This window comes from Calonectris borealis, chromosome 17 (genome assembly GCF_964195595.1).
Source record: "Calonectris borealis chromosome 17, bCalBor7.hap1.2, whole genome shotgun sequence".
Classification (NCBI taxonomy): Eukaryota; Metazoa; Chordata; class Aves; order Procellariiformes; family Procellariidae; genus Calonectris; species Calonectris borealis.
The window spans coordinates 7,436,976-7,447,316 of NC_134328.1; positions in this window are offsets into that span (position 1 = coordinate 7,436,976).

Here is a 10,341-nt window from a genome sequence, read left to right on the forward strand (position 1 = left end):
ATGCTCAAGATGAGATCACAGTTGTCTAAACTGATTATTTCAATTGACAAAAGGCTTGAACCTATTTTTGCAGTAAAACGTGTGTAGGAGGCAAGGGGAAAAAAAAAGGGTGTGATGTTGCAGACCACAATTTTACTCTTTAGAACCCTGTGGTCAGGTTCTGGTTTTCTTCCTCTGGCAGTTGATGACAGCATCATGTTAAGGTAGTGAAGTGTCCCTTTTACTTACTATGTGTATGATTTAATTTTTTGATAAAACTCTATTGTGCTGAATTCTGTTTTCAGAAAGTAAGTAAACTCTACTTCTTAAAGCAGTGTTCATGTGTAAAAAAAAGAGACCAGTGAAACCCCATACTTCTATTACTTATACTTACTTAGTTTTCTCATGTATCTCTTCAGAATTTAGATTATCTAATGTTTGGAAACTGAGATAACTGGATGGACCTATATAAGGACAACCCACTTATTTTTCTGGCCACCTACTTTCCTGCCCGGTTTATAATTCTGTGTCTATGTTATTTAAGCTTGTCTATGTTATTTAAGCTCTGAGTCCCAGGTTTAAAGACCCAAGGGTTTTCTTATGTCTTTGATTCCACAGTTTCTGTGTTAATACGTGGGCCCGTTTCACATAAAGCCCACTGTGTCATTTCCCTTATCCTATCCTTTAAACAAACAAACTTAGCAAACATAGCTATTCTTATTTTCATAGTTGCTTTTTCTGTTAAAAAAGTAAATGAAACAAAAAAAACATAGTCTCTTGTTAAGAAAAGTTTTCCACTTTTCTGTTGGTTTATCATTTTAAGTATTTAGTCAAGGGATTAAACAGAAAATTAGAAAGTTATGTCCCACCAGCCACCTAGGTTGAAAACAACCGCATAGGTTTTAATACTTAGTCTACTATTAAGTTTTGTTGATTTGTTGTTCTACTATCTAGAAAGCAAAATGAAATTAATGTCTTTTGCAGAGTTGTAGAAATCAACTGGAGATCTGCTTGACCACATGGAAGTAGCTAAGATTGACTCCTTTATTTTGTGCTTCAGTTAAACAAGATGAACTAATTCAGAATTTGAGTAAATTCAGAGAAGAAAAAAGATCCAGTCATTGTCATGGGGTAAGTAAACCCAGTTTAAAAGTCACAAGGCAAATATATTCAAATTGGCTATATGATTTCCTTTTGTGTTTTAAAAGACCATCCAGGGGTTGGGGGTTTTTATTTATTTATTTATTATTTTATTGGGCATTGTATAAATACAGAACAGCATAGAGACTCTATGTAACAGAATTCAGGATCAAGTAGGCAAGATAGATTCACTGTGGGGACGAAAGATACCCCGTAAGCAGTGCAATGGCATAAAAATACATTCATTGTGCTCTTTCAGAACTTTGGGATGGGAGAGGAGGGATTACTTAGGAAAGGACAAACTGGGAAAAACAGAAGAGAAGAGGGACGTGTGTACAGTAAAGCATTATAAAAGTCAGATTGGCGCAAACAGCCATTGGAATGACGTAGTGTCAGGCAAACTTGTAGGCAAATTTTGAACTGCTGGAGGTTCTTGCTTTGAGTTCTGCTTGACTTACAGGTTAGAATGTATAGGGGATTTCTCTCTGCAATCTTCAGCTACAGTCATATGGCAACGGTAAAGGAAGTATCATCTGGGTGTGACCAAAGTGAGGATGATCTTCCTTGATTTGTTCTTGGCCCAGGAATACTTGAGGATGAGGGATTGAGGTGTTTGAGCCTGTTTTGCTGTCTGTCTGTTCATAAGATACAGGTTTTAGAAGGGAAGTACAAAAAGATTGGGATTTCCAGTGTATACGTTTGTAAAATATTCTCTTTATGCTAAGCATTTTGCCTGTGCAGAATCTTCCTAAAGCTAATGGAATTCCAGTTTATGGGGCATAAAGGGTTCTACCTTAATGTGAGAAGTATAATGACGGATATGAAGTAAAACAAAGTGCAAGATACATATATCAGATGTTTCTTTACCTAAAAGCAAAAATTAAGCACAACAGATTAAACAAGTGGCATTTAATGACAAGCAAAATAAGATCCAGTAGCAACAAAATATGTATAAAAAACCAACGCAAAACACCACCACCCCCAACAATGTTTAGTTAAACAATAGTAACTGAGATTAAAATTACAAGAGCCTATTAATCACTGTCCATTTGGGAATAAAGGAATTATCAGATGAGCTAAGAAGGGAGTTTTTCTGTCACACTATAATTTTTCATACCAAGAAATAGTTTTAGGCTTTCCTCTAAAGTATATGCTCCAGTCATTTTTGCAGACAGGACTCTAGATGAATGATTGATATGTTTCTGGATGGTATTTCTTGCTTCTCTTTCCTCTTCACAAACCACTACAAAGCAGGCTTCTATTTCATAAGAATTAAAACTCAGGATTTAGTCTTTGCATGAAAGTGTTTCACAGTCTTACAAAAATTGAACTGTGCAAAAAGGGGATAACATTTGTACCATCAAATGTACAATAGTGAATTCTTAAGATTCAGTGCTACAGTTTGAGAACAATCTGCCTATTTCTTGATACTCTATTATCTCTGAACAAAAGAAAACTGTGTTAAGAACATACAGTGTAGTTCATAATTGGGACAGGGAAAGTGAAGCAAGTATGGATTTGTGCCTCTGCGCTATAATTAAAATTCTCAATGGGAATCATACATCAAAAAACCTTTTACAATTAAACAGCAGTTGAAGTAATTTTGCTATAATACGTAATTGTATGATAATTGTAGAGCCTTAAGAAAGACAGAAAGGAACAGGTACTAGATTTTAGGTAGCACGTAAAAGTGAAAAGCTATCTTGCTGCTTTGTGAAAAACAAAAGTAGAAATCCAGTTCAATGTCTGCATCTGGTAATCAATTATGTTATGTAATGATGTGCAATTTCTGTGGTGACTGATTGCAGTTTTTATTTAGAATCTATTAAGCAAATAAATATTCTACTTGCAGAGCAGGTGGAACAACTGCTGCATACATTAAAGCAGTAGTGCATTCTTAAGAGATCGTACGTTGAATACAAGCTCCTGCATCTCTGGTTTTATGAAACCTTTTGTTTCATTCTGAGACTGGTTTCTCCTTTCAGGCTGAAAATCTAGTTGCAGTCTAGCATCACTTCTTTGTTTTGAAGGGTGTCTATTAGGTGATGAAGTGATTACAAACGAGTTTGTAAGGCTATATTTAGAAAATCAAATGTAGTTAGTTTTTTTGTCACGGTGTGAAATGTTTTCTAGAAGGGAAGGAGGGGTAGTGAATTAGAAGTAGAATGAATGGTTATTTAGAAGAGCCAGATTATGGTTTTAATACAAAATTATTTTCTGGTTTATTTTCTAGTACTGTATTGACTGTACAGTTAAAAAGACATAGTGCTGGAATGAGCTTTCAGAGCACAAGAAAAATGCCATTCTTATTGGTGTTTCAGTAAAAGCTTTGAGTTAAATATTGCTATTTATAAATCCTGTAAAATGTTATCTTACTATTGTAGCATGGCATTAAGATGTTTTTGATGTCTAAATGCTTACATTTTATATGTTTATGCTGAAAGCCTCTTATTAGATGGTATTAGGTGGGCTTTTCTTTCAAAGGTGTTTTAGAGGTCCACTTAGTTGAACAAAAATGGAGAGACTAAAAGGATTTTGCTATTTAATGTGGTAAGCAGGTTCTCCAGATACTGTCAAATTCTTGTCTGAATAGAACCTACTTTAATATACATAAAAAAAAAAAAAAAAAACAAACACAACAAAAAAAACACCAAAACAAACCTGTATGTTGGTTTCTATTGGTTGTAAAACCCTGTTTTCATGTTTAGTGCATTTCATATATATCTGCTTGGCACTAAAACTGCATTATTTTACAACATTTATATTTACCTTGTTTAAATGGTAATAATTTAATCAACTGATATATACAATACAATCACCTATTTCCACATACATCTTTGTGCATTTATATGTTGTTTTTATTGTAATGTTAGTAGTCATCTCTGTTCACCTTTGCCAGACTGAAGGCTATGAAAGCCTGCAGGGCTTTTAACAGAACAAAAAAGCACGTGTTACTTTGTATTAAGACCTAAATTGAAACTTTGGCAGCAAAATCTGTGTGTATTGCAAATAAGCACCATCCAACCTGGTTTGGGAAGCTATGTTGTTACAAATCACAGCCAAGCTGATAGACAGGGTTTCTAGAATGACTGCTGAACTCCCTACTATTAGCCTTATTTCCAAAGAGGCCCTTGTCCCATTTTGGTGCAGTATTATTTTCGTGCCTACAGAGTGCCTGTATGCTCCAGTGCTAATAGCACCATGCAGAATGGACCTTGAAACTGAAGTCCTAGTTCTACCCTAGATCCCTCTCAAGCCCATTAACTTCTAATAACTGATATTGTCTAATTTTTTTATTTTGGCTTGAAGGTAGCATATAGTTTAACTAAGGAATGAAAAGACTTGGTTTTTAAGGCCTTTTCCCTGCATCTTATGATTCACCAAGGAATCATGAAAACAGAAATTGGCTGAAGAAATACTGGACAATTTCCGGAGGCTTTCAGATGTTTACACTCAAAAGGAAGAGAGAATGCACACCTTTTTCTTCAACCCAATGTTCCCTTCTTTTATGTTCCAAGCTGATCACTCAGGACATAGTACAGAATTCACCTTGTCATTTACAGGGGGGGAAGCAATTCCATGTTTTTACCATTTATTAAATGGACAGAGTAATGCTTTTGTAAAGTGTTTTGCATAAAAACCAAAGTATTGATAGTTGCAAAGTAGTAACAGTAATACAAGAAATCAGACTAATGCAAAATAAAATATGAGACTGCAGTTGGAAAAATTCTTCCAGTTCCCTTCAATATTTCTGTCAACTTAACATTTCTACTAACTGTTATTGTTCACAACTTATTCAATAGACACAAGAAGGGCTTAGATACATGAATAATTTTTAATTTGCCTAGAAAAGATTTTCTTGTCCTTGAAAGACTATCATTTCCATGCATTGAAAAAACAGATGAATGTCCTGGGTGAAACTCTGGACTCACTGGAGATAATAGGGCCTGGATTTCACCCTAGGGTTTTATGTAATAAGCTATTAAAGTGACATTAAAATAGATGACCCTGCAATGCAAAGACTAATATTTCATTCATGCATTAATAAGTTATCTGTCAAAGAAAAACTAATCACTAGAAATAATTGAAACTGAAAATAAACCTTTTTGTTTTAATCTGATGTTTCTTTATCTTTTACCCAGATAAAAGATAAGCGCCCTTAATTTTTTTAGCATTCTAAGGATTGTTCTACCTAAGTCAGTATTTATAAATATATATTATTATTATACTTTCTTGGAAATTTGCTTAGCTAGTATCTCTGTAGTGGTGTGTCAACATATTACACTAGTATTGCTTAGATGTGGAATCACCTAGCAGCAAGTTTCTTAAAATGGGATAAAACAATTAAAAAAATACTTAATGCGTTGTTGACCTTTATCACTCCTAAAAGTGCAATAAAACACAAACTTTAGACGGGAATTGAGAGGAGAATTTTTTTTTTTATCCTGGATTTATTGGCATGATTTACTACTATTCATATTACAAACTGAAGGTTTATGTGAGCCTATTGCAAACTATGAGGCTGAGATCACACATATGCAATTTGCCAATCGAGCCTGGGCAGCGCAGATAATAATAGCTAAGTGCCAGATGCACAGAAACCCTGATATCCTTCTTTCAGGAACTCTGTGGTTTTTTTTCTTTTTTTTTTTCCCCCCCTTATTAGCTTTTATCCTATAACAAGGAATATTCTGTCACCACTGTTGACCTATATTATATTCTGTATAAGCATCTGTTCTTATTCTCTGTAAATAATATCATCATCTCTCTTCTGTGCAATGGTTACACCAATTAAGCATTAAGGAAGAATTGAGAATTAGTAAGTAGAAACTATAGGGAATTAGTGTTCTTATAAATATAACTTGTATAACCTAAACCCACAAAAGCAAATTTGGAAAAAATACCGAAGAATCTACGTTCTTCACTTTTCTGTCCAAAACCAGATCTCTTGCCACTGTAACAACATCAGAGAGCAAGACTGAACAGTGTAAACTTAAGCTTATTTCTGTTCTGTTGCTTTCTTTTTTCCCACAAAATCTGTTATCAAATCAGTTTCTCCCAGCTTAATTGCTTACTCTGTCAAACAACTAGTGAAGTATTAATGTTGTGAAGAAATCTTTCCCGATCATGTGCATGTACAGAACAGTGAAAGGGGTAGCCTATAGTATTTTAGTGGCTGGAATAATGTAAGGTGCATGCTTGGGATCATAAGAGGAGAAATTATTGTATGTACTGCTAGGTGACTTTATTTTATGCTTCTGTGATTTAATGATGTATATATTTTAAATGTATTAATTAGTGGAGTATGGTACAAGATGTGTTCATCATGGATTCCACTGTATATATGTTAGAATTTTGTAAGGAATTTTATAAGGGGTTTAGTCATGGAGAAATGCTCTGCATCTGCTTTGTCTTTCTTTCTCCTTTACTTACGTTCATAAGATCAGCCTGTTCTAAAAAATACTATTCTTTCCTGTTATATGGTAACCACATAAAACTATTTTACTAATGAGATTAATGAGGCATCAATAAAGACATCTCTCTGTAAGAAGTAGCATTATATAGAACTTCACAAACCAGCTGTAGTAGTTTAAGCCAGGTGAGATAGTAATGAATTCCGTAATTTTTTGTCTGTCTGCCTGGATGTATTAATTCTGACTGCTCTGTATAGCATGTGTGATAAAAGCACAGCATCTCTCCAGAGTGAGTGAAAGACTTGATTCCTTCATGTTGCAGGTAGTTATTAACCAGCACCCCAACTATGTCATATTGTCCAAGAATTTTTCAAAGGGTGGGATTTAGCTTTGTAAATAGAGGTATCTAGTGTAATTTTAAGTGCTTTTTGGGAGCTGAGATGTCTTCATGGGGCTGACACATATGACACGGGAGTTATGAGAGACTCTTGACCTTGGGGAGTAGAAGCTAGAGGTCACATGGGATATTCTAGGACATCTACAATATTGCTAGATGTCTCTCTAATTGTCTGAATTATTCTGTTGACATAGGAAGATTTGGGGGGGAACAGGACTAAATAAAGTCCTTTGGCTTTTTAATTTCAAAACTGAGCAACTCTTATGCTGCTGACAGGTGGAAAGGTTTATTTCTAAAGCACTACATCTTTCTTCTTAGAAAGGTTGATTAAAACTGTTCGTAGTACAGCTCTTTTCTGTCCGTTTAGCTGACAAAACAGTGTCACCATGCCATCCAGAGGAGGATGAATTTTATATTTTGTTTATATGCTCAATGTTGTCACGGTGAGGTGGCTTCTTCCCACCATCAGGAAAAAAGAAAGATCTTAAACAGATGTCAAGAAAACCAGCCAGAGGTTAAAAAAAATGGGTTTGTGACTGGAAACTATCCCATCTCTAAGCTCAAGGCACACTGTGCATGGCATGTTTTGGGTAAATTAGATCTTGCAGTCTATTGGGTTGATGCAGAGAACACAGATATTCTGAACTAAGCCATTATGTCCTTTCTTGATTAACTTGTAAAACTATAATAGTGTGATTATCATACCACTTGAAAGAAATAATTTTTTTTAATTTTCGAAGATATATGGGAATATATTCAGTTCAGAATGAATGACATTCTGGTTGCAACTGCTCCCTTTTAATGTAAATAAAAATGTAGATCTAAAAGCTCAGACACATCTGCCTGATTTTTATTTAGCTTTATAGCAAAACTGAATGTAAATCTGACATATCAAAGCTCAAAAAATGACACGAGCTTTGTGCAAGACTACTAATTCTGAATATCATCCAGTATTGACAGAACTTTGAAGAAATCTTTCCTGAAGAAGAAATCTTTCCTTTGAAGAAATCTGGTCATAATTTGTGATGAAAGTAGACGTATGTTTTGAGGGCCCATATGCCTTCCTTTTGTCCAGAAAGTGTTGTCATGGGTATGTTGAGCTCTTTTGAATGTATATTTCTTGGGGTTATGTGAGTGTCCCATGGTGGTGGTTGCCTTATGCATTCTAGTAGAGGAGTCCCAATTGCCTCAGTGTTTTCTCTCTGCTGCTGCACCGTACAAGAACCGGTTTGCTTCTAGCCTTTGTCTTTTTATCCATGTTTACTAAGATTTATTTACATAGTACTAGATATTTAACTGTAACTTATACGGCAAAAACATGTCTGGACTGAGGCTTAGCAATGATTTCAAATGCTTTGCATTTGCTTGTTTGTCTTCCTAGAATTAAATTTACACAAGGTGTTTGATGTGGCTAGAGAAAGATTATGCCCTCACATAATGAGAGGTATGCGAGCTCTTCTTTTCCATCAAAGCGCAGGACAGATTGTTCCATAGTTACCTCACTAAGAAAGCATTGAACGCTGCTGGCTAGGGTTCTTCTGGAGGCCCAGAAAGGTGACTGCTGATATAAGAGCCACGCAGGTCAGTATAGGATGGCCTATCCATAGTCTTGGTGTTGACACTAACCAATATATGGGTTTAAACATGCTCTTTGATTGCTTTTTCTCATGCTGCTACATCAGAGAGATATCTGTGTCCCTTGAGGAAAACTTCACCCTCAGATTTTTTTATGGTTATCAGGCAGATCAGTGAAGTCTCTCTGCTAAAATCTCGACATGAAAATGAATATTGAATCCTATGGCAAAAACTGTTCTGAATAGCATTTTCTAGATATGAGTGATTACTTGCCCACATTTTTGTGGCAAGTGTAATAATACGTAAGTGAACGCTAGGGGATGCTACACTTCTACCAAAGTTAGCGAACTATGCAAGGAAAAAACTGCCAAATCTGTGAAATTATTACCATTCCTTTCCACACAAAAAGTAAGGAAAACAGCTCTTGGTCATTTGACGTAATAGAGGTATTTTATTGGAACGTATCCGAGTGAATAGAAATAGATAATTTTTAAATTCTTTACTAAATGTCTGGGGAAAATGTCCTTATTATGTATGTATAAAGTTTATTTTTAAATATCTATCCTATAGAAACATACAAATCAAGATCGGGATCCCATTTCAATAGATTACATGTGAAAGTAGATGAAGAATAGTTCAGATACGCTATATGCAAAGCTACAGAATTGTTTACTCTAGGGCTCCAATCTTAGAAACTGTCCTTTGACAACAAATATGGAACAGCTTGCAGGTTTGAAATTTGTTACAGGCCAAGCCTGGTTGTTCTGCGCTAGAACTTGTTTTTCCTGTAGATAATTTACATTGTTTTCAAGTGCTTATAAAAACTACACAAAATAGAAATATTTAAATGTTGGACAATTATGTAAACTTTCATCATATTTTAACATGAAGAACAAAATCATGTAAAAATGTATGTAGATGACTTTTTTAATTAAAAAAAAAAATTCCTAAGAACAGGCAGGAAAGACAACCTTACCTTTCAAATTGCTATTTAGAAATTGCCTTACAGCATTTGCGTTACAAATCTTTGCAAATAGAGGCAATGTTAAAGAGAATTTTTAATTATTATACATGAGTTACATAGGAACAGTTTTTTATATTTTCAATTATACAGACAGCTGCATTTCAAGTTTTCCGCTGATAGCCCTGCCTTATACAGCCATGCTGCTCTGTTCTTAAAAAAGAGCATAGTGTTTGTTCGTCATACATTCCCTTTGTTCTTTTCTGGGCTGTCAGAAAAAACGTCAACATCAATTTTTGGGTGCAATCTGAAATGCTGGTGGTATTCTACGCTATCCATCTATCAAGATCTAAGTTTTCCTAAAGAAATGCATACACATGTAAATATACCCAAGTGTTTGCTGCAAATATACTGTGGGGTTTGTGCTTTATGGTCTTGTTTTGGTTTTAATATAGACTCTCACAGAGAAAAAAAAAACAGGCCAAGTGTTAAAAGGTCATTTTATTCACAGGAGTGCAAAGAACTAATCTTACCCCAAACACTGTAGATGAGTGAGAAGCATTGAGAAGTCAAACCGCAGGAAGTCCAGAGAACTGGCCAATATTTATATGGAATTTTCCTTTTGTAGCACTGATGTTGCGGAAAGTGGGACGTACAGACAATTTGAACTGATTTAACTGCCCCTAGCTGTTGAAAGGGGTAATCTCCCTCCCTCCCTCCAGTATTTGTGGCTGCAGAGTCTAACCCCACCATTGCATCTAGTTTTCTGCTGATTGAGCGAACTGAACTGGCTCACTGCAGGGTTCTACAAATAATAAATCCCGTGCAATGGAAGGAGTGGGAATACGTGGCTGGGAATGGGATTGGTAATAATG